Source organism: Peromyscus maniculatus, chromosome 13 (assembly GCF_049852395.1).
Source record: "Peromyscus maniculatus bairdii isolate BWxNUB_F1_BW_parent chromosome 13, HU_Pman_BW_mat_3.1, whole genome shotgun sequence".
In the NCBI taxonomy this organism is placed as follows: domain Eukaryota; kingdom Metazoa; phylum Chordata; class Mammalia; order Rodentia; family Cricetidae; genus Peromyscus; species Peromyscus maniculatus.
The window spans coordinates 23,950,462-23,975,712 of NC_134864.1; the positions used below are offsets into that span (position 1 = coordinate 23,950,462).

The 25,251-nt window shown below is 43.1% G+C and overlaps 1 long non-coding RNA gene across 1 annotated transcript; it reads left to right on the forward strand.

Moving 5' to 3' along the window:
• Positions 1 to 23,867: 23,867 nt before the first annotated feature.
• Positions 23,868 to 24,563, forward strand: LOC107399605 (uncharacterized). The gene is made up of 3 exons (XR_013044015.1): positions 23,868 to 23,962; positions 24,073 to 24,173; positions 24,454 to 24,563. It is a non-coding gene; the product is annotated as an uncharacterized LOC107399605 (long non-coding RNA).
• The last annotated feature ends 688 nt before the right edge of the window (positions 24,564 to 25,251 follow it).

Genomic DNA, 25,251 nt, shown 5'->3' on the forward strand with positions numbered 1-25,251 from the left:
TTGAAATGTTAGACTTACAAAGGTTTAAGGAGGCAATAGTATCTTTTTAAAAATTTTTATTTTTTATTTTACAATATAATTTAATTCTACATATCAGCCATGGATTCCCTTGTTCTCCCCCCCCCCCTACTCCCAGCCCACCCATCCCCATTCCCATCTCCTCCAGGGCAAAGACTCCCATGAGGATTGAGATCAACCTTGTAGACTCAGTCCAGGCAGTTCCAGTCCCCTCCTTCCAGGCTGAGCCAAGTGTCCCTGCATAAGCCCCAGGTTTCAAACAGCCAACTCATGCACTGAGCACAGGACCCGGTACCATTGCCTGAATGCCTCCCAGACAGATGAAGCCAATCAACTGTCTCACCTATTCAGAGGGCCTGATCCAGTTGGGGGCCCCTCAGCCATTGGTTCACAGTTCATGTGATTCCATTCGTTTGGCTATTTGTCCCTGTGGCTTTATCCAACCTTGGTCTCAATAATTCTCGCTTATATAAACCCTCCTTTTTCTCACCAATTGGACTCCCGGAGCTCCACCCGGGGCCTGGCCATGGATCTCTGCATCCAGTTCCCTCAATCATTAGATGGGATTTCTAGCATGACAATTAGGGTGTTTGGCCATCCTATCACAAGAGTAGGTCAGTTCGGAAATCAATATGGCACCTTCTTAGAAAACTGGGAATCAATGTCCCTCAAAATCCAGCTATACCACTCTTGGGCATATACTCAAGGAATGCTCAATCATACCACAAGGGCACTTGCTCAGCTATGTTCATATCAGCATTGTTTGTAATAGCCAGAACCTGGAGACAACCTAGATGCCCTTCAACTGAAGAATGGATGAATAAAATGTGGTACATATACACAATGGAATACTACTCAGCAGAGAAAAACAATGACATCATGAGGTTTGCAGGCAAATGGATGGAACTAGAAAACATCATCCTGAGTGATGGCAACCCAGACTCAGAAAGACAAACATGGTATGTACTCACTCATAGGAGGATACTAGATGTGGAACAAGGATGACTAGACTGCTACTCACAACACCAGGGAGGCTACCTGGAAAACAGGACCCCAAGAAAGATATGAGGATCACACCATGATGGAGAAATGGATGAGATCTACATGAACAGCCTGGACGTGAGTGGGGGTAAGGAAGGGCAAGGGTCAGGGTAAAGAGAGTATCTTATGGCATGCATTCCCCATATGTAAAGCAAATGTTAAACTCCTGGTCAACTTATAATAGGATTATACCACAGGATTGGCACGAGCTGGGACATGCTGTTCTTGAACCTGGACAACAGCTCCAGTGGCAAATGTGGTTCAAAGAGGAAGCAAAATACATAGCAAAACAGTGTAGGGATAAAGGTACACAAGTCTTCCAGGATCAGCTTGTTGGAGAAGGTCAAAATGCTGCAGTACAAACACAATGTTTATATAATATCCAAACCCTTATTCTATGTCAAATGGCAGCCTTGAATGCATGGGACAGAGTTGAGGAACCATGAAAAAAAAATGGAGTCATTTACAAAGGTTATACAGGGCCCAAAAAAATCTTTCACAGTTTTCTTACAAAGATTGACTTTAGTAGTAAAGTGAATGGTCCTGAATTCAGAAGCTAGCCAGATAATCGAATCTTTGGCTTTTGAGAACACAAATGCAGCATGCAAGAGAATAATCAGGCCATTAAAGGCAAGATCTGAACCCTTGGAATATTGGATTAGAGACATGGGTAATGTTGAGGCTCATGACCATGATGATATGTGGATAGGAGAAGCAATTTCAAGAGGTTTAAGGAATGTCAGATGTTTTGGATGTGGGAAGCAAGGACATTTGAAAAGGGACTGTAAACAGGGCATTCCTAGAAACAATGTTTCTTCAAGGAACAATGTCAACAGAATGGCCCTTCCTTCTGGAGTATGCAGAAGGTGTGATAAGGGAAAACAATGAAACAACGAATTCACAGGCAAGGTAATACTTTGCCTCGGTCTTTGGGAAACTCCCAGAGGGGCCTCAGGCAGGCCCCCACAGTGAATCTAGCTCAGACCTTTCCTGCAGTCATAGAGGAAACCCTTACTCAGAGCAATTAAATAACCAAATGCCTATTGGAATAAACCAGGTTGCTTGGAATGATGAAACAGAGAGAACAGAAGATTCAGGAGAAAACATAAAGAAAATTCTTTGACAAACTTTATAAATGAACAAAGACCAAAATTAACAATAAGAATAAATGGTGTTTTGTTGTCTGATCTGGTAGACACAGGTACTGATGTTACCATAATTGCACCAGAATTTTGGCATCCAACTTGGCCTCTTCAGTAGGAAATTTTCAACTGATAGGAATTGGAACATTATCTCAAGTGAAACAGAGTGCAAGATGGCTTGAATGTATAGGTCCAGAAGGATACAGAGGAAAATTAAAACCATATGTGGCTAACATAGCTATGAACCTGTGGTGTCGAGACCTGTTCCAACAATGGAATACTCAGATTTACACCTCTCCAACCTCAGAAACAAATCATAAACTAGCAAATGTTTCTGAGAGAAATATTAGAAGGTATTATTCTAATGAGTGATCACCAGCCATCCATATTATACAAGAACAGGGCACAAAAGCTGTTGATCTTCCAAAGACACCAACAGCTCTACCTTTAAAATGGTTAAAAGACAAGCTTGTATGGGTTCATCAATGTCCTTTAACAACAGAGAAACTCCAGGCTTTAGAAAAGCTGGTAGAAGAACAGTTAATGCTCTGTATATTGAAGAATCAACCAGCCCTTGGAATTCTCCTGTATTTGTTATTAAAAAGAAATCTGGTAAATGTAGAATGGTAACAGACCTTAGAGCAATTAACAAAGTAATTCAGCCAATGGGCTCTCTACAATCTGAAATTCCTTTGCCTACTCTGTTACCAAAATGATGGCCTTTCATAGTTATTGATTTAAAAGATTGTTTCTTTTCAATACCCTTACAAGAAAAGACAGAGAAACATTTGCCTTCTTGGTACCTTCTTACAATAATTCTCAACTGGTTAAAAGATTTCAATGGAGAGTCCTCCCACAGGGAATGTTGAATAGCCCGATTCTGTGCCAATATTTTGTACAACAGCCATTGGAAGTGATATGTAAAAAATTTCCTAAATCTATAATTTATCATTATATGGATGATATTTTACTAGCTGACTCAAATGCAGATACTTTAGAAAGAATGTTTGAAGAAGTAAAGAAAAATTTGCCTTGCTTGGGATTACAAATTGCTCCTGAAAAGATACAAAGAGGAGATTCTATTAATTATTTAGGATATAAAATAGAGCTACAAAAAATTAGACCCCAAAAGGTGCAAATTAGGAGAGATCCACTACAGACTCTTAATGACTTTCAAAGATCCTTTGGAGACATTTCTCATCTATGTACTATTGTTGGGGTAAAAAATGATGAACTGAATAATTTGTTCAAAACCTTACAAGGTGACAAGGACTTAAATAGTCCAAGAGAATTATCACCTGAAGCTGAGAAAGAATTGGCCTTGGTAAATACATGAAGGACACGTGGATCGTATCGATCCAAAGCTGGATTGCATTTTGGTTATTTTACTTTCTAGGCATTCTCCTACAGGAATATTAATGCAGAAGGAAGATATTATATTGGAATGGATATTTTTACCAAATAAACTGAATAAAAAATTTAAAACTCATGTGGAAAAAATCTGACTTAATTTTGAAAGGAAAATAGAGATTTTGTCAATTAGCACGAACAGACCCAGCAGAAATTGTCGTACCTTTAACTAAAGAGGACATTGAAAAATTATGGACTGAAGGTGATTTTTTTTGGAGAAATTAACAGCAAATATCCTACAACCGATAGAATTGATCTCATAAAGAGAGCTGATTGGATCTTTCCTCAAATTGTACGGTAAAAATCCATACATTTTATACAGATGCCAACAACCAAAAAAAAGGCAGGTTACAAATCAGAAAATTTAAGTAAAGTGGTTCAAAGCCCTTATAATTCAGTTCAAAAATTGGAATTGTATGCTATTTTTTTGGTATAAATGGATTCTTCAGAACCTCTTAACATAGATGCTGACTCTCAGTATGCTGAAAGTGTGGTACTGCATATTGAGACTGCAGAATTTATCCCTGATGCGTCAGAATTAACTTCACTATTTTTTCAGCTACAAGACACAATCAGGAACAGGAATCATCCTTTATATATAACTCACATCTGATTTCATATGGGTCTACCAGGCCCTGTAGAACAAGGTAATGATGAGATTGATAAATTATTGATAGAAAATGTGCTGGAGGCCTCAGAATTTCATAAAAAACATCATGTCAATAGTAAAGGTTTAAAAAAGGGTTTTTCCATAACCTGGCAAGAAGCCAAGGAAATTATAAAGAAATGTCCTACTTGTTCCTTTTACAATCAGACACCATTATCAGCAGAATGTAACCCAAAGGGTACTCAGAGGAATGAAATCTGGCAGATGGACGTGTTTCACTTTGCAGAATTTGGAAAACTGAAATATGTACACCATACCATCGATACTTATTCAGGATATCAATGGGCAACTGCTTTGAGTTCTGAAAAAGCTGATTCTGTAATCACTCATTTGCTAGAAGTTATGGCCAACATGGGCATACCTGCACAAATTAAAACTGACAAAGCTCCATCATATGTCTCTGTTAAAATGAAACAGTTTTTTGCTTATTATAATATAAAGCATATTATAGGTATACCACATAATCCTATAGGTCAAGCAGTTATAGAAAGATCAAACAGAACTCAAAAGGATATGCTAAATAAACAGAAAGGGGTAACAAAAACCCCCAGAAATAGACTGCATAATGCCCTATTATCTTTGAATTTTCTCAATGCTAATGAGAAAGGAACAACAGTTGCAGAAAGACATTGGATAATAGAAAAAACTACAGAATTATATCAGCCTATATACTTCAAGGATGTGCTGACTTCAGAATGGAAACCAGGATATGTGCTATATTGCGGACAAGGTTTTGCTTTTGTTTCTACAGGAGAAGATAAGCTGTGGATACCATTAAAATTGATAAAGGTTCAATTTGAACAAGAGAGACCTCTTAATTAGAGGGGTGATAATTCATCAAACAGCATGACCATCCAATTTAAACTAACTTATGCCAGTAACACATGCCTTTTCATTTAATCAGATAATAACTTGCCAAAAGGGAACCTCCCCAAATTTGTCTTGGGGAAAGGTTTTTGTTTTTGTCTTTTAGGAGAATGAAGGCTAAGGAATCAGAAGAACACTGGACAAATGAGACAATGGAAGAAAAAGGACAAATCATCTCTCCCAGGAAAAGGAGTAAAATGGCCTATTGGTATATCATCTACAAAATTTCATAAGTATTCCTAAATGTTTGTTTCTGCTCTTCTCTAAAGAAATTTAACACTATTGGTCTTCTTGTAGTCCAGTTCAATTAAAATTTAAAGCTGACTTTGGAGTTGGAGAATGGCTCTCTCCTTCTTTAAACTCAAGCAAGTTGTTAAAAGGAAAATGCAAACTCCCTATATCACACCAGAAGAAAGAGCCATCTTCTGATATGGGAGAAAAACCAAATTAATTAAGGGACTATTCTATTACTAATCTCAATTCTTTGATTCTATTCTGATTCTTTAAACTTTTCTTAAAGTATGATGAATTTTATATCAAAATTTACAAGATCAATATATATATTTATATATGTTTTAAACTTTGTTAAGATATTAATGGTCATATAGAGTACTAACTAATTCTAGATAAAAGGCTTCAATTAGCTGCCTATACATGTCTTTGTGTTCTAGTCTCTTATCAGTTTTCTGCAAGAAATCATGGCCAGGCCTAACATCAACTGAAGTCTCCAGGAAGAAGATGGGGCCCCACAACAACAACAATTCCACGTGGACAATAATAATATCATTAAGCTGACAAACATCATCTATAATCAACTTTAGACTACAAACAGCTCAGAGCAATTTTGAGATGGCTAGCTGAGATGATCCAGTTTCAAAGACTACTTGAATAAGGACTTGAGATAAGCCCTGAGCTTTGGCACTATGCTCAAACTGAACAACGAAGGATATAGTTTCCTTTCCTAGAATTTGACAATTAACCCAAAATTTTTCTTTTCAAAATAAGGATACCATCACCCATACCCAGCAGGAAGCAATTTTAAGAATACGACACCCACATTCCCAAAAAGGTGGTGTGGGGCAGGTGGTTTTTTGGTCTTTTAATGGGTTTTGGGTCTGGGATAATTTTCATTGTTTAGGAGGGTTTGTTACAAGTTGTTGTCAAAGGTTAGGGAAAGGGTGAACCATAGGAGATTAAGGTTCTTTTTAAAAAAGAAAGAAAGAACGAAAGAACGAAAGAACGAAAGAAAGAAAGAAAGAAAGAAAGAAAGAAAGAAAGAAAGAAAGAAAGAAAGAAAGGAAAAGACAGTTACTAGTTTTAAATACTTTACATTGGATTGGATTTTTTATATTTTATACAAATTATATATATTGAGATTGATATTGTTAGAAAATGCCATACATATATTTCTAATATTGTGCAAGATATTGTACGTATACTGTTCATTCAACAATGTAATTCAATTTGCTGGTCCTTGAATGTTATTATTACCAACTATTAGGATATAAAGAAATGAAGATAGTAGTTAGACATTACAATAGAACTTGTAGTCATATTAGGTATGTTTTCAAGATTGAGCAGATATATTTTAGATAGACAGGTCATCTTGAAACCCTTCAGAGATCTACAGCATATGGCATTTAAGATGTTTTAATAACTTAGAACACTTTCCTTTTTTGTTATGACTATGAGACATGTCGGCTCCTGGCAGTACCAATCTACTTCAGAGAAAATATGGGCATTGAAGAAACTGCATATGGAGTTAACTTTCATTGTGGCAAAAGTTAGCCACTGAACAGCAAAGTATCCTCGAATCAACTGCTGACAAACAGGACAGACAGGACATGAAACAAAGGACTACCAATTCTTGCCAAAACTAGTGTGGTTGTGACTTTATCAAAAGGCATCTTCTGAGGCCAGGACAATATGACACCATGCATGAAGTGGTCTTTGCAATCTGGAAAAGGTACAGTGCCCTTTTCTTCGAAGGCAGCTGAACAGGCAGTGGGCTGATGGCAATGGAACAGCAGCTGAAACAGTTATTCTTGAAGAGTAACTAAGCTCACACCTCTCAATAGTAGACTGGCATTTAATAGAGGGATGTGGAGAAGAATGGGATGCCTAGATGAAGCCTCACATACACATAGCTAAGAAGAATGGAAAGTTGAATTTAAAAAAAATCAATAATTTCTAGAATTTAAAATCTTGAATCATCACATGACACTAGTGGAATTCAGGTGTTTCTGGTACATGGACTGCTCTCACCAAATGTGAGGTCAAACTGTTGGCCTTGTGTACATCCTATATGCTAAGCTGAAGATGATGCCCCAATGCTGTGGAGAAACCTTGGGTGACTGTCCAGGCAGATGGCTGTTTCTGTCAACTCACATTTTTTTTTTTTTTGGAAGTTGCTTGCATGCACTTCCTGTTTTTATTTTTTAGGTAATATTATTTTTTTCTTGGGTCTCTGAGGGAGTTGAATATTAGTTAGTTATAGTTGAAGATAAGTTAGTTATAGTTGAAGACTAGTTAGGATAGTGAATTAGATACATTTTGGACTTGCCAAAATAGGATAGATAATGGAATGTTTTTCTCTGAATTTGTCAAATACAAATGGACTAGACATTTTTTTAGGTATTTATTGCTTGTATATATGGTATATAGTTATTGTATTTTTGTATACCGTTTTTCTTATATTAGTTATAACTTTTTTCCTTTTTTCTTTTTATTAAAATAGAAAAGGGGAAATATGGTGATATTTTATTTGTACTGAAATGTGATTTTATTTGTATGTTAATACATAAATTTGCCTGGGGGTCAGAGCTAATGGCAAGCCATAACAGAAGTCTGGCAGTGGTAGCACATGCCCTTAATCCCAATCACATGACAGGCAGATCTCTGTGTGTTCAAAGACACCACCAGCATGGAGACACATGCCTTTAATCTCAATGCCAACCATAGAAGACCTGGAGGTCTGTACAGGCAGTGATGAGGAGGTCATGTGGTTGAGTTTACAACCAATGAGAAGGCAGACCAGAAAGTCAATAAAAAGCACAAACACACAGGAAGTAGTTCTCTTGCAGAGAGTTAGGACAGCAGCGGCAGTGAAGGGTAAGGTTTTTTAATCTCAGCTCTTAGCTATTACTCTGACCTGTTGGCTTTTAACTCTGTATTTGGCTCTGTGTTTCTTATTTAACAAGACAGATACATCTGGGGTATTGGTGCAGGATCACTTATAAGATTGACTTAAGGGCAGTTTGAACCCCCACCACATGCCTGTACCAGCACTGGCCTCAGCTTAGAAAAGCTATGTTTCTGGAGCTCTGATAAACTGGATATCTTGCCATGCTGGTCATTGTTGTGGTTCATAGGCATCCCAGCTGGGCAGGACTATTTATAGATTTTTCCTCAAAAACATCCTTCTTAAAAGCCTGAAATGATCTGAGATACTCATCCGCAAAGGCCTCTGACACATCATACTGGCTTAGACTTCTGTGTAAGTAAATATTGGCCTCTTTGATCCACTGAGGCAAAAACTACTAAGGTGTCTCATTTTTGCTGTAATAAGACACCAAGATCAAGGCAAAATGTTATAAAAGAGTGTGTTTAATGCAGCTTCACATTTTACACAATTAGTGTCCATGATGTTAGAGTAAAGGCATGGTAAGGATCAGCTAAGAGTGTACCCACACCCACAAGTAGCAGGCAGAGAGGGAATCACTGAGAAAGACATGGGCTTTGGAGACCTCCTAACCCACCCCCAGTGAGACACCAGCTCCAACATGGCCACTCCTCCTAATCCTTCCCAAGCAGTTCTATGACTGGGGACCAAAACATGAGCTTATGAGTCTATGGGGAACATTCTCAATCAACCATTCCATAGATCCTTAGCATTATCATAGGAGAAAAAAGATCTTTGAGGGAAAAGTAGTGACAGCTACGGAAGGCTAATGAGAGCAGGGTGCTATTTCTTGTTCACATGGAACAGTTGTGAGTAGAAAAGCAGCAGCATGTAGGTCCGTGGTCTGGGTAGCAATTTCATGGCTATTCTCCAGGGAGTAGATTTTTGCAACCTAAGGAACTCAGATGTACCTGTGTTGTCTTGGTTTCCACGTCTTGGGTTGGCATTTTCACAGGACCTGTCAGGAGAGGAGCCACGTAGTTGCTCAACCTCACTTCTAAGCCTGCTGTTCAGATAGAGACCTGAGGAGTAAGTACATGGTGCTACTTACTATAGTTGGGTGGGCAACACTCTGAAATTTAACCTGCTCTGGCCTCGCAGGGACAGAGTTGGCCCACAAATCGTATCCTGGAAAGCACAGAGGAGGATCTGTGCTACATTTTTGTCAGAAGTGCCTGTTCTCCAAAGGTTGCAACATCTGAACACAAACTGCCTGCCCCACATCATGATAGCATCTATTTTGACTTAATAACTGATTGTGCTGAGGAAGAATCTTGATGGCTACACAAAGAAGAGGCCCAGACACAATCTGAACAGACCAAAACAATAATCAAATACTGCCACAAAACAAAGCCTAAAGCACCCACTTGGATGCAGACAGCAAGGTTAGAGTTGGACACTAGACCTGAGCCCTTCAATGCTCCATAACTCTTCCTCAGAAAAGGATCTGATGAGAATGAGGTGTGGAGTCTGGGCAGGATGCTCTCTGAGTTATGAGCACTGACCACCTCCCTTGCTTAGGGAACACCATTCATAGACTGTAGGAACATATCCTAATAGGGGCATCTGATGATCCAGGTCATGTCTCTGGGCAGCTGAAAACCCTCAGTCACTGACTTTGGCAGTTGCACCACAGGAGTCACCCACTACAAGGTATTCATAAGACCCATGGTCCACCAAACATGAGCAAAGTTCACAGACTCTTCCAAGTGAGACCTGCCCAGGCCACACCATCTTACCTGGGCTCTCTGACCTTGGTTGTGAGTCAAACATCATCTGTGCATCGTGCAGAAGAGAAATTCTGAGAAAAACACATCGGGGATATTTCTCACCCTGAAAGGCTTTCCAGAACCTTGTGCTTATCTGAAGGATCTCTGAAGATTGGGACGCTGGCCATGGACGTTCCAATGCCACACCAATACCTCCACTTCTGCTTTTCCCCTGAAAACAGGAGCCAGTGATCCTGCCCTTGTCCTTTCAGGTATCTTTTCTAAGATTGGCACCTGTTCAATGACAGGTCATGGGGTAAAAGTGTCTTCATGATTTTTATTTTCTTCTTTTGTCCCAAGGAGACCCACCAGGTTGAACCGAGATCCCCTGAGTTCACAAAAGATTGTCCTTTGCACGAGATTCAGCAAACCCACAAAAGCAATGCCCTTGCCACAAGGGCAGCACCCTGATTTGCAAACTGCTTCCACACTGAAATAGTCATTGCAGAGGCAGAGGAGGAGAATGAAGACATGCCTTTCAGGATTCTTTTGCCACCTGCAGCTCAAAAGAGATGCATATGGGTATCTTCCCCAGATTGAAATGGCAAGGCCCTCACACCTGTGTGATAGTGTTTAGAGACAGGCCTTCTGTAGGGAGGCAGGGACAGATTTTGTCCTGAGGGCAGGCCTTTCAGCATGCACTTAGGTCCAGCTAGAAAGAAGTCCCTGTCATATGAGGACCCAGAGATGGCCAGCCTCTGCAGAGCAGGAAGGGACCTCACAAGGATCGGCCTCATTTGTTACCTGATGAACACTAACTGCAAATGCTTTCTCGTCTAGTCACTGAGCCATAGCTGAGGGGCTGAGGCCCAGGACACATCAAGGAAGGGAAAGGGGCCCATCACAAAGCAGAGCCTCACTCAGAAGCCTGACAGAGGGTAGAATGTCTCACTGGGCAAAACTGGTTTTCCATGTGCTCACAGGGAATCCATTGGCAGAAAAAGTCAGACTCCTCCCAAAAGACAGACAAGTATAGGTTCTCTTGAAATGACCATGTTCCCAAGCTTAAATCCCAGTATTATCATCCACTTGCAATATCTGATTGAAATAACACCTGAACAATTCTACTTTGTCACCGAGTAGGAACAGCCTGTTAGCTGCAGTCTACAATATCAAAGCTGTAGATATTTGTCTGGAGACAAAGTGTAGAGCCAGGTACACACTGCAAGGGCACTGGGAAAATGCAAATGGAGAAAATGGATGGAACTGATCTAAGGGTCCTACAGCCTGCAGACCAAAGAGACCCAGAAACCTCATTTGTGTGTGACCTCCATCAAAGCCACCTAATGGAACCTCACCTCCTTAAATTGTAAATTACTGATCAGAATCCTTGCTTTTCCTCCTCTTGAGAGCTGCAGGTAGAGAATGTCAAAGAGCGTATTTTGAATAACTCTTTGTTTAATATAAAAGTCAGTGTGTATGTGTCTGAGTATCTATGTCCATACTGCAACACAGAGGTCCAAGTGCTCAACCTGGAAACCACATTGACTCCATGTCATCCTTCCCTCCCACTTGTCCCTCCTGATAGACAGCATTTCTGTGCAGGATTCCAGGCCCTTATGTTCTGACTGCAACCTCAGCTTCCTGAAATCTCTCTAGTTTGCACTACTGGGAGTTCAACCTGAACACAGGCTTAAAGAATCACCAGGGGGAGAGTCCTGCCAGCCACTGCAATGACAAGCAACATGTAAGAAACCAGTTAGCCACGAGCCACATGGCACCTTATAGATTAATGGAAATGGGTTAATTTAAGATAGAAGAAGTAGATAACAAGAAGCCTGCCATGGCCATACAGTGCCACAGTAATATAAGCATCTGAGTGATTATTTTATATGTGGGTTGTAAGATTGCAGTGCTTGATGGGACCTGGAGAGCTCTCCAGCTACACATCACCCCTTCAGATCATTGGGTGCTTCAAGACACTAGAGGAGAGAATCAGGGATTGTCTGTCAACAGTGTGTTGCTTCCCTCGCGCTCCAAACACACAGGCCCATCCTATGTTCACCAATGGAGTGGCTTCCCTGAAAGAGGCAACCTGCAGAGCCCAGTGAGGAATTGGACATGCAGGTATTGCCTATGCTGGCTTTCCCAGCATGCTTTTCTCTATAGCATCACTAGGTTTCAGACTTCATTTCCCAAGATGCCTTTCTCTATATTGGCATGCCACTACAAACTACCTTTTCCATAGTACCTCTCATGTCCACAACTTCCATTTCCCTTTACATGGCTAAAGTTCCTAAAGTCATATTTCAGCTTTAACATGGGAGGTATCAGTCAAGATTTTTGCTTTTTCACCACTGGAAATAGGTGATGTCTGTTCTCCCTAAGCTGGCTTTTTTTTTCTTTTTTTAAATATGTGTTTCTTTGCTGACACTTTCACTGGAGCGAGTGCTGCTTATTCGAGGAAGGTGCTTTTGTGCCCAAAGGAAAAATCCCTGGGGACTTGTTCATCTCCCCCAGCTAGCCAATAAAAAGAAGTGAAAGCACTCAAAACAAAGCTTTCCTACAATTTCTTCAGAGAGACTCCCTCCCAGACAACTCTAGCTTTGCTCCCAGCTCATCCTTTTCTTCACAAACAGTCCCCATCACCACAGTGGTGGCTTTGCTCCTCTGCTAACTGCTTCTGGAGGTAGGGGCTTCTCTCCCTGAATCTGCCTTATCTCCCCCCCAGCAGCCTCCCACCCCAACCCAACCCAGCAGCCCCCGCACACCCCATGCCCTTGCAGCCACTGCCTGGAAACCAGACACTGACTTTTTTTGGCCCAGTAGACTTCCTTAGGTCCAGCATGTTTTAGGGAGGAATCTGTCCCTTCCCCATCTTGTCCTGGCTCATATCCTGCCCTAGACAGAGTCTCTTGTGTGGCAGCGTAGGTGCAGAATCAGCTCGGCTTTATTGCTTCCTCCTCCTGCACTTTCCCATGTGTATGGCTAAGATCTAGCTTCAGAGGGAATTCTGGATGTGGTTTTTCTTTTTTTTTTTTTCTTTTTTTTTTTGGTTTTTCGAGACAGGGTTTCTCTGTGTAGCTTTGCGCCTTTCCTGGAGCTCACTTGGTAGTCCAGGCTGGCCTCGAACTCACAGAGATCCGCCTGGCTCTGCCTCCCGAGTGCTGGGATTAAAGGCGTGCGCCACCAACGCCCGGCTGTGGTTTTTCTAATATAGGCTTGAAAGAGACAGTGCTAGCAGAGAGAATTTGTCTAGTTCCAAGTAGTCTTTTTGTTTTATCTTAGAGTGAACCACAGGTGATTTATCTATATATATATATATCATTAACAGGTGAATCTAATGTTGTTCTTACAGAAAGAGAAACTGAGAAAGAAAGTTCTGAAAGGCTTTTTAGGTTTAAGAGAGAGATTATGGCTAGGCGGTGGTGGCACATGCCTTTAATCCCAGCACTCGGGAGGCAGAGGCAGGTGGATCTCTGTGAGTTCGAGGCCAGCCTGGTCTCCAAAGTGAGTTCCAGGAAAGGCACAAAACTACACAGAGAAACCCTGTCTCAAAAAAGAGAGAGAGAGAGAGAGAGAGAGAGAGAGAGAGAGAGAGAGAGAGAGAGAGAGAGAGAGAGAGAGAGAGAGATTATGAAGTTTTTCCCAAGAAAGCTTTTAGTTATTGAGAGAAAGACCACTAAGGTTTCTCAAAACTTCTGTTCTCTAAACCTTGGCTTTAGTGGCCAAGAGGAAACTAGTTATGTTGGTATGGTGTTGTACAGCTTTCCTCAGGCACTGCAGAATGAGTGGAGGGCTTCTGTTTTGTCTGTGTATGCCTCCTGGGAAATTCCCTCCTGTGCCACTTGGGACCTAAAGCTTCCCCCAGGAATCTTTTTATCCCAGTTAAGCTCTTCTCTGATAGTGTTTCCTCTGATTTTTCCCAGTTTGCATTCCTACATCCATAGTTAGAATATTCAGGACATGGTTTCTGCGTGTTGCTGCTTATCTTTTTCTAAGTTTTACTGTACATTATGTTCCTACATTCTACTTTTCTAAGTTTTTCCTGCACTATATTAATATAGTCTAACTTCCTTATTTTTCATAGATAGAACTTTAAGAGAAAAGAAACACAGATCAGAGAGGAATCTACGCTGTGACGTCACCGTACTCAGGTGATTTTCAGCCCCTCCTTCTTCCTCCCAAGAAGAAAAACCCCACATTCACTTTCACTACAAAACCAGACTTGTCCCACTGCTTCTCAGAAGCAATGCCCTTGCCACCTAGGTAGCACCCTGATTTGCAAACTGCTTCCAAACTGAAATAGTCATTCCAGAGGCAAAGGAAGAGAATTAAATCATGCCTTTCAGGATTCTTTTGCCACCTGCAGCTAAAAAGAGATGCATAATGGTATCTTCCCCAGATTGAAATGGCAAGGCCCTCACACCTGTGTGGTAGGGTTTAGAGACAGGCCTTCTGTAGGGAGGCAGGGACAGATTTTGTCTTAAGGACAGGCCTTTCAGCATGCACTTAGGTGCAGTTAGAAAGAAGTCTCTGTCATATGAGGACCCAGAGATGGGCAGCCTCTGGACAGGAGAATGGGGCCTCACCAGGAAACTCCTCATCTATTTTCTGATGAATATTAACTGCAAAGCTTTTTCTCTAGTCCCTGAGCAAAAGCTGAGGGGCTGAAGCCCAGGACACATCAAGGGAGGGAAAGGGGCCCAGCACTAAGCAGGACCCCACTCAGAAGTAGCCTGACAGAGGGCAAAATACAATGTCTGAATTGGCGAAACTAGTTTTCCATGTGCTCACAGGGAATCCACTGGCAGAAAAAGTCAGACTCCTCCCCAAAGACAGAAAATTATAGGTTCTCTTCAAATGACAATGTTCCCAAAGCTTAAATCCCAGGATTATCATTCACTTGTCATAGCTTATTGAAACAACACTTGAACAATTCTACTTTGTCACCGAGTAGGAACAGCCTGTTAGCTGCAGTCTACAATATCAACGCTGTAGATATTAGTCTGGAGACAAAGTGTAGAGCCAGGTACACACTGCAAGGGCACTGGGAAAATGCAAATGGAGAAAATGGATGGAACTGATCTAAGGGTCCTACAGCCTGCAGACCAAAGAGACCCAGAAACCTCATTTGTTGTGTGACCTCCATCAAGCCATTTAATGGGACCTCACCTCCTTAAATTGTAAATTACTGATCAGAATGTTTGCTCTTCTCCCTCTTGAGAGCTGCAGGTAGAGCATGTCCAAGAGCTTTATCAATATAACTCTTTGTTTAATATAAAAGTCAGTGTGTATGTGTCTGAGTATCTATGTCCATACTGCAACACAGAAGTCCAAGTGCTCAGCCTGGAAGCCACATTGACTCCATGTCATCCTTCCCTCCCACTTGTCCCTCCAGTGTGGATAGACAGCATTTCTGTGCAGGATTCCAGGCCCTTATGTTCTGACTGCAACCTCAGCTTCCTGAAATCTCTCTACTTTGCACTACTGGGGGTTCAACCTGAACCCAGGCTTAAAGAATCGCCAGGGACTCATCTCACTGCAATTATGCTTATGCTGTGAAATAAAATAGAATTTTTGACTTGGCTATCATGCCTGTGTGTGCATATGGAGGCCAATTCAGCCTGCCTAAGCCAGACAGCTGGACACTCCAAATGTCTAGGGAGGCCAGCCTGCAGGACAGGCTTTGGCTGCTTTGGTGAGGTTTACTAATTTCTCCAACCTCTTAGGTTCCCAGTTATATGTGAAGACTGGCTTCAGACTTCCTCAAGGGTGTTTTGGGAGCAGTAGAACCCTAGTGGATTTAATCAACGCATTAGATTACTCAAACATCATCATTCGGATGTTCCAGTTCATAAAGGGAAACAATTGTTAACTGCAGAATGGGGGTCCTAACAGAAGGAAAGATCCCTCAAATTGCGGAAGCGTCAGCATAGTGTCTTCCTTGCTTGGTGCTATGGGAGGCAGCCATCTGGACAAGTAAGTGCCATAGCCATGAACCAGGGCATTGCACACAGAGATTTGAAGCCAAAAAACATTCTGCAATAGAATGCAGGATTAACAAAACGTGTGAATTTGGAGACCAGGCTCTGGACCAGGAGAACCTGGGGACATTCTAGGCACATTCTCCTTCTCTTGTGTGTGTGTGTGTGTGTGTGTGTGAGAGAGAGAGAGAGAGAGAGAGAGAGAGAGAGAGAGAGAGAGAGAGGAGGGAGGGAGGGAGGGAGGGGGAGAGGGAGAGGGAGAGGGAGAGGGAGAGGGAGAGGGAGAGGGAGAGGGAGAGGGAGAGGGAGAGGGAGAGGGAGAGGGAGAGGGAGAGGGAGAGAGAGAGAGAGAGAGAGAGAGAGAGAGAGAGAGAGAGAGAGAGAGAGAGTGAGAGAGTGAGAGAGAGAGAGAATAAATGAATTTTTGGTCTTGAACATGAGATATACCTCAGTTGTACATTTCAACTCTGTGTTTTCTTCTTGCTTCAGCAACATTGCCTTCTTTATAGGGACCACTCATCAAGAGTTGCAGCATAGACCACAAAGGATGTTTGATATCTTTCCATCTCATCTTCTCCAAAGTAGGAAACAACTTCTACTGACTGTAAACTGTTTTCCTGAGGTGGAAATTTACAGTGGAACTTCTGAGAGGGAACCAACATCTGATGACCAGTGACAAATGCTCACCAGGTTTTTCTCTTGAGGAAAGAGCCAACTAGGCAAGCAGCACATCCCAGTCCTCTTGACTGACATAGTTAAAATGTTCATGGGACCCAAGCATCTTGATGGAATGGAGTTCCATCAAGCCACAGTTGTATCTTGCTGCTCTGCCATACACACAGTAAGGGCTTACTTCAGAGTGCTGCTAGCTGGTAGAATTGGGAGAAAGATCATCAATGTATTGCTATGAGGTGATGTGTAGAGATGGTAGTAGGCTGCTCCAGAAAGTCCAGAGTCCTGCAGGGCTAAAGGATCCATGGAAACCTCCTTCTCTTGTACACCATCCTGCTCTCCCTCTGTATGCCAGCCTCTGTCTAGATGACAAATGGGCTCCTCCGTGGAGGTGTCCTGACTCCTTGCATTTCATGTTTCTGCTTACAGGAGATTCTAGGTCTAAACACTGTCTTCTAATCACTAAGAGCACTTGCCACAGGCTGTAGGAAAGGCTGAGTACATCATTGGACAGCAGAAGAGCTCACAATGTGGAGAGCCAGGCTCATTCACCCAGGACACTTGTAGAAGCTCCTTCTGCAGTCAGTGCATTAGGCTTGCTAGGAATTCCTATGCCCACATAGACATCATGGTGGGGTCCTGCTCAGGGTTTTGTAAAGTGTGGTGTCCTGTTATTTTTCAGCCTTCTGTCTCAGAATGGAGACAAAGAGGACAGATATGCAGAGTGTGACAGGGACTTCCTTGTAAGTAGTCACCATAGGAGCACACACCAGGCTGAAGTGATGGAGAGAGCTGTTCCCTTGGGACACTACACATGACTGGAAGGTACTAGAGGACTCCTGCAGAGGACAGAGTGAGAGAGTGAAGGAGAAAGGTGCCTGGGACCAAACATGGAGACAGTCACCGTGGGCTATATATACCCTGCTGTTATTGGTCCATTTCTCCCTCAGACCCCACTGTGGGGGATGAGTGTCCTGTATATAAGGCTTGATACTGGGCTCTAATTCTATCGTGACAGGCCAGAGAGCTCATTTTGGGAGCCTGTAGATCTCCTTACAGCTATCTAGTTTTTTTAGTTGTAGAGTTTTGACTTCACAATGACATGTCTGCACAGTAGCACTGTGACCACTCACCTCATGGCCTGCCACCCCCAAAAGAAGAACTAGAAAAGTCCATAAAGGGTCCACTTATCATTGGCCAGAGTGCGTTTTCCTATGTGAAACTGGCCTGTCATTGCCTCCCAGGCACCCAAGTGGCTATAAAAGTTGTATTCAATGCAGAGCAGGACCTCTGGTTCATCGTGTCAGATGGTGACCCTGGATAAACTACACCATCCTAACATGATTCGCCTCTTCCAGGTTATACTAACACCACCACATTACTACTTTGTGACTGAGATTGCTCCTGCAGGAAACTTGTTCCAACTAATAACGGTGGAGGGCCGGCTGCAGGAAGAAGAGGCACAGAAGATATTCAGGGAGATCCTGTCAGCCATCAAGTGTTGCCATGACCTTGACATCAACCATCAAGACCTGAATTCTGAAAATATCCTTCTAGATGAGGAGGGCAACGTGAAGCTGGCAGACGTTGGTCTTTCCACCAGGTTAGAGCTGGCACTGTACTGCAGGGGCAATGTGGGACCAAGACCGTCAATGGCCCAGAGCTGGTCCTTGGAGAAGGCTATGATGGGAAGAAGGCAGAGGTGTGGAGTCTGAGTGCTGCTGTATTTTATCACCACTGGGTATCACTCCTTCCGAGGAAGCACCCTGGAAGAGATCAAGGGGAAGATCATCACAGGCACCTGTGACATTTCAGCTCATATGTCTGGGCAACTTGAAAACCTAATTCACTAGATGCTGACAGTTGCCCCAGAGAGGAGGCCCTCCACTGAAGACCTTCATCAACATCCATGGCTCATGAAATGAGAAGACAACATCCCAAGTGACATCCACTTAGATCCCAACGTCCTAGACACTGAAGGGTTCACAACACTCCCCCATGGTAGGGCGTGTTTGCTCATGCCTGGCGGACCTGGACACTTTCGCCTAGCCAGTTCCAGGGCAAGATAGCCATTTTCAGGTCAAGGCATCTCATGTGACCAGGATCCATGACTTTGCATGGTTACATAGGCGCACAGCGTGGCCATGTGATCTACGAACATGCGTGGAGAAGATACATCGACCCGTGCATGCCTAGCCTTTATAAGCCGGCGCCATATTCCCAGCTCTTTCTTCTTCTCCACACACGTGTCTCCCACAGGCCTGAGCACTCTCTGTCCCTTTTATCTTAATAAAATTCTTATTAGCAGATTCTGTCGTGTTTCGTGACATTTCTTTGCAGGGTAATAGCACAGTGCTGCAAAATAACTCACAGACACACTGTCGTTTTGGGTTAATACCAAAGCCATCTTGTAATGCTTTGTAGAAAAATTACAATGAAATGATAAGGACATACTTCATCATCAAAAGGCAGTCACTCAAGGAGCTGGGGTTTGCACTTAGCTGAACCACCTCAGCCAAGCCTGTGGACCCTGGTGTTGCACCTCCCCCATCCCTAGCACATCTATCCATCTCTGGTCTTCACCTAAAATGAAGGGCCAGTGAGCCCACTTGGCCTCATCCACACCCAGCCCTCACAACAGCTCTTGCCTGTTGCTCTGATATCACCAGGGCAGAAGGTGGCTAGAAGTGCCTCCATGCTACTTGCTTGTCTCCAGAAGAAGAGCCCAACTTGTAAGTCTGTCCTCTATTCAGAGCTTTGGCTGCCCCAAGTATCTGCAGCAACATATTGGAAGAGGAAATTCCCTGTGTCTCTTGGGCCAAACTTTGACATGGAATAGGCATCGTCCCTTCTAAAGATCCGGTGCTTCAAGAGCCTGCACAAGGGAATCAGGGCTTGCCTGTCAAGAGAGTGCTGCTTCCCACAGACTCCAAACACACATGCTCATCCTATGTTCACCAACAAAATGGCTCCCCTGAAAGAGGCAGGATGCAGAACCCAGTGAGGAATTGGACACCTAGGTATTGCCTATGCTGTCTTTCCCAGCATGCTTTCCTCTATAGCATCACTATGTTTCAGACTTCATTACCCAAGCTGCATTTCTCTATATTGGCATGCCACTACAAACTACCTTTCCCATCATTGCTCTCATGTCCACCACTTCCATTTCCCTTTACATGGCTAAAGTTTCTAATGTCAAATTTCAGCTTTGGCAAGGCAGATTTGAGTCAAGATGTTTGATTTTTCACCACAGGCGACAGGGAGATGTCTGTTCTCCCTGAGCTGGCATTGTTATACATTTTTCTTTGCTGATACGTTTTCTGGAGCTGAGTCAAATCCTGCCCACTCAAGTGTGTATTTGAGGAAGCTGCTTTTGTGCCCAAACAAAAATCACTGGGGGCTTTTCATCTTTCCCAGCCAGTCAGTAAAAAGAAGTGAACACACTCAAAACAAAGCTTTCCTACAGTTCCTTCAGAGAGACTCCTTCCCAGACAGCTCTGGGTTTAGTCCCAGCTCATCCCTTTCCTCAAACAGTTCCTGAGGCCAAAGTGGCATCTTTGTTCCTCTGCTACCTCCTTCAGGAGGTTGGGGCTTCTCTCCCTGAATCTGCCTTAGCTTTTCCCCAAGCTACTGCTGAAGCTATCACTTAGAACACAGACACTGATTTTTGTTTTTCTCACTAGCAGCCTTCCACATTTCCTGCATGTTTTGGGGAGGAATCTGTCACTTCCACATCCTGTCCTGGCTCAGATCCTCCCCAAGATAGAGTCCCTTATGTGGCAGTGCAGGTGCAGATGCAGCTCGGCTTTATTGCTTCCTCCTCCTGAACTTTCCCACGTGTATGACTAAGTTCTAGCTTCAGAAGGAATTCTAGATCCTGTTTTTCTAATATAGGCTTGAAAGAGACAGTGCTAGCTGAGAGAATTTGTCTTTTTCCAGGCAGTCTTTTTTATTTTTTTTATAGTAAACGACAGGTGATTTTTCTATATGTATCATTAACAGGTGGATCTTATTTTGTCCTTACAGAAATACAATCTGAGAAAGAAAGTTCTGAGAGGCTTTTTAGTTTTTTAGAGAGAGATTATGAAGTTTTCCCCAAGAAAGCTTTCAGTGTTTGAGAGAAAGACCACCCATCAAGGGTCCCCAAAACTTCTGTTCTCTAATCTTTGGCTTCAATGGCCAAGAGGAAATTAATTCTGTTTGTATGGTGGTGTACAGATTTCCTCAGGCACTGCTGACTGAGGGTTGGTGGGAGGGTGGCGCTGAGATCCTGTTTCATCCACATACGCCTCAGGGGAAATTCTCTCCTCTGCCACATTGGACCTAAAGCTTCCCAGAGGAATCTTTTTTGACCCGTTAAGCTCTTCTTTGATAGACATTTCCTCTGATTTTTTCCAAGTTTGTGTTCCTAACCAATAGTTAGAATATTAAGGACATGGTTCCTCTCTGTTGCTGCTGTAACTTTTACTTTATATTATATGCCTACATTCTACTTTTATAAGTTTTTCCTACACTATATTACTATACTCTACATTCCTTGTTTTTCATAGAATTTTAAGAGAGAGAAAAAAATCTATGTTGCAGCCTTACTCAGGTGCCTTCCATCCACTTATTTTCCTCCAGAGCAGAAACAGCCCTGTGGGGAGCCATTCTCCAGCTGTAGATGGGTCCTGCAGAGGGCATAAGGAGTTGGCAGGAGAAGGAAGTGAGCCAGGCCATGGTGGTTGGGAGAATCTTGCAGCCTGACTGACTAGCAGCCAGAGTGTTTCTTTATTTATACAGAATTTAGTTAACAGGGTTACTTTCATGATGTTCCAAAACATAGATCATATCATTTTTATTTTTGGACATGTGTTTTACATCTTTTTGCTCATCTTTTCGTCATCATTAATAAACTATGACAGAACAGAGTTGTCATTTCCAATCATTTCCCTCAAGTTTTGACATCATTAATAAACAGAGTTATCATTCTTACTCATTAACCCCATAACCCAGTTTTTGAGAATCTAGAGGCATATGACAGCCTGTGCTCAGGCTGATTGTTTTGGTTGCTTCAAGGACACTAGACCAAAACAAAATCGTGAACCACCCTGGGCATATTGCCATGTCTTAAGCAATGTATTATTAACTGTTAATGGTCAGAGTGCCCAGGAGAAATCCTCAGGCTAAAGCTGATGCAGTCATTATTTAAATTCTGGCATAATACTATCAATGTTCACATTTATATCCTTATAAAATTTGTCTGTATGTCTAATCTTGGCATTCTGTTCTTCCTTGTTCATATGACATTATAGTGGCTCTACATGAGCTAACTTCTAAGAGAGGGAGGTCCTAATACCTCATACTTTTATCATCTTTCTACTCCATACTTTGCTTATCTATATGTCTTCATGTAGGGCAGAGTTGTATGCCACGTAATTGTCTGAGTGTACAGTGGGAAGTAGCTTGTAATCTGAACTGTGGACAATTCCTCTAACCTACCAAATCTTGTTGACCTTTTTAAATTTACTTTGTTTTGAATATCTTGTTCCTGTGTAAGTAGGGAAACAGATGTTTCAAAAATGTCTCATAGCCTTATAAAGAGACCTCTGGCTTCTTTATGTGTCACAACCTCCAAGGCATAAGGAAAACCTTCTAGTAGAGGATATCTTCCTCAAAGTGGGGGGGGGATAGTATGTTCAGGACTTTCCTGGGTAAGCTTAGAAGCAGCATTCCTGGGAGAAGGAAAAAATGATTCATAAGGAATTTCCCATCATTCCAACATCCTCAAATTCTTCAAATATTAAAAGTGCCCCAATTATGTAACAGGTGGAGGTGAAAACCAAAGGTGGCATAGCAGCCATCATATGGCACAGCTTTGCTGGATCTTTATCAAGCAGCTGTGCTGGCTTTATGACTTCTGCCATTCCATTCAGATTGGCTGTGCCAAACCCACACCTTCATTATCACTATGAAACCAGACCAGTCCAACAGCTTCTCATGGTGCTTTCTCCCCAAGCTTTTATGAACTACTCTGGTTAGTCCCTGTTCTCAAGCCATTTAACTGTGACCAGCTCCCACTTCCCTGCACCCCAACCCCATACTCTTGAGCAGGGAATAATGAGGAATATGCAGGTAGAAATATAGAGGACAGAGATCCAGCTAGAAAACACAGGATAGCCTTGGGAGGTCCTGGGTCCAAACCCAATATCAATTTCTCTCTCCACCAAAGGGCTTTTAAAGAAATGCCAAGGGATGAAGCAAAAACCTCCTCCCAGCATAGCCAAGTGTAGACCATTCCAATCACCTGGTAACCATGCATGTGGTCCAGCCATCCCATAATGCAACCTTGCTCTGTAAAGCAAGCTCAAATCTCGTTAGGAAACTTTTATGGGTTCCCACACTAACCTTAGGTTACTACGTGTTTTCTAAAGATCTCTCATCATCCAATTAATGAAGGATGGCAGAAGGCTGATTATTGAGTGTGTGTGGGGTGTTCTTGGTCCTTGCCTGTATCCTGGGAAGGATGCATTTCTTGGGCACAACTCCTATGGCATCTCAATGCTAATTTGCTCTGGATAATGCCCCTCATGATACTGGGACTTAGGGAGATCTCACCTCATACCAAAAGTCCGGCTCATTTCAAGGGTGCCAGTGATGGGAAGTGTCACAAAGGCAGGCACTCACAAGAATCCACAGTTTGGCATGTCTATTAAGAGGGTAGTGCATTTCATGCTGTAGAAAGGGAGATGCGTGGCCTGTATCCTCTGTTGGTGTGTTTGTAGGACCTTTTCCAGGCTAGCTCTTTGTCTGCCTTCAGCAGATGGAGGAAACAGGCTGCATCCTCTGTCACTTGTGGAACGTGGTCCCTGGAGGGGTGGTGTGCTTCTTCCCTTGCTATGATTACCTGTGCCAGGTACATGTGAATTGGGACAAGACTGGCCTGCTGGCATGTTTGTCTGTCAAGAAAGAGGTGAGTGCCCCTTAGCCTGATTATGAGGACATTGCTACCTGCAATTCTTCCTAGCGGCCCTCAGTCTTGTGGAATTGGCATGGTTTATATTCTCCCAGCTTCTAAATCTACCAAGTCTAGGTCTGGACACTGGCTGCAGGGATTCCCCAAAGCTTGATTACATGTTCCATGCCCAGGCTCAAACCCCAGACTGAGGCTCAAGACTCAGTCTTTTGAAGCTTTTTGCTGGGTGTCCTTCTTCCTTCAGTTATTCCAAGAGCCCAAGAGGGTAAGCCAGGTGGAGCAGGTGCTGATGGTGTATTCCAAGTGCATTACGGTCAGAGATGGAAGTGAGGCTGGATTCACAGGCCCTCTGTGCCTGGCAGCTGGGAACAGCTGTGATCTCCCAGGTTTGGCTCAGGCACTCTGGTGTGGCTCTCCTCACAGTGCTGCATTCAGGCAGGAGGCCATCTGACAGGGGCCTTGCTCCTCTCTGTGGTTGGAGGGAAGATGAGTGAAGGGATCAACTTCTCTGATGACCTGGGTCGGTAAGTGTGATGTCCTTTTGTCTGCTGGGGCTGAGGGCCCTGGGCCCTACTTGGCGAGCCATGCCATAGGGTCAGTACCCATATGGGCAGCTTGGGGTCCGTAGGGTGTGGGTGTAATGTCTGAACCCTTTCTCCATCTGGCTTTGTGGAACAGAGAAGTGGGCAGCCATGACTTGGAAACACACACAATTAGTTCAAAATAGCTGGTAGTTGATCTCATGTGGATGACCACCCCATGGATATTTGTTACTTATGCCATGGGCCATGCAACCCACTGCAGGTGTGTGGTGATGGTGGGGATGCCCTACCCCAACCTTAAGTCTCCAGAGTTGCAAGAGAAGATGGCCTAACTGGATCAGGCCCTTGTGAGTGTCTGCAGTGTTTCAGAAGATGAAAGGAAATGTCTAGGGAGGGAGTGGTGTAGAAAGCCCTGGATGCAAGGACTGCATTCCAACAGCATATTGTACAGATGTTTTCATTCCTCCTCAGAGGTTTTAGAGTATACCTCTAGCCACCTTCATCTTCTCTATAAAATATCCTATAGCACGTGATGTTGACTCAGACCCATGAAACCCGACCTTGATCCAAAGCCTTCGAAAACAGGCAGGTAAGAGCCAGTTCTGACCTTCCATTTTCTTTCTTTCTTTCTTTTTCTTTTCTCAGTCTAGGCCTCAAGGTAGGGCTCCCCCAGGGAAGGTGTTGGTGGAGATTCTGGGTATGAAGGATATAACCAATCTGTAGGTGATCTGGGCTGCTGCTGGGGCAGATGGATAGGTTGAGGGAGGAGGGATTTTCCTGCTGTAGTGTCCATTTGAGAAGCAAATGAGGGAGGAGACCCAATGGACATGAAGTATTGGTAGGCAATTGAACTCAAGAGTCCCAACCTGTGTGTCTACCCAGGCATGGCCATTAGACACCAGAGGGACTTTGCCAGCATTGTGCTCCTGGATCATCACTATGCCCACCCTGCTGTCCTGGCAAATCTTCCAGCCTGGATATGGGACATTTTGAAGGTCAAGGCCACCTTTGGTCCTGCCTTTGCTGCTATGGGGAAGGTTAGGTTTGTTCCCTGTGTCCC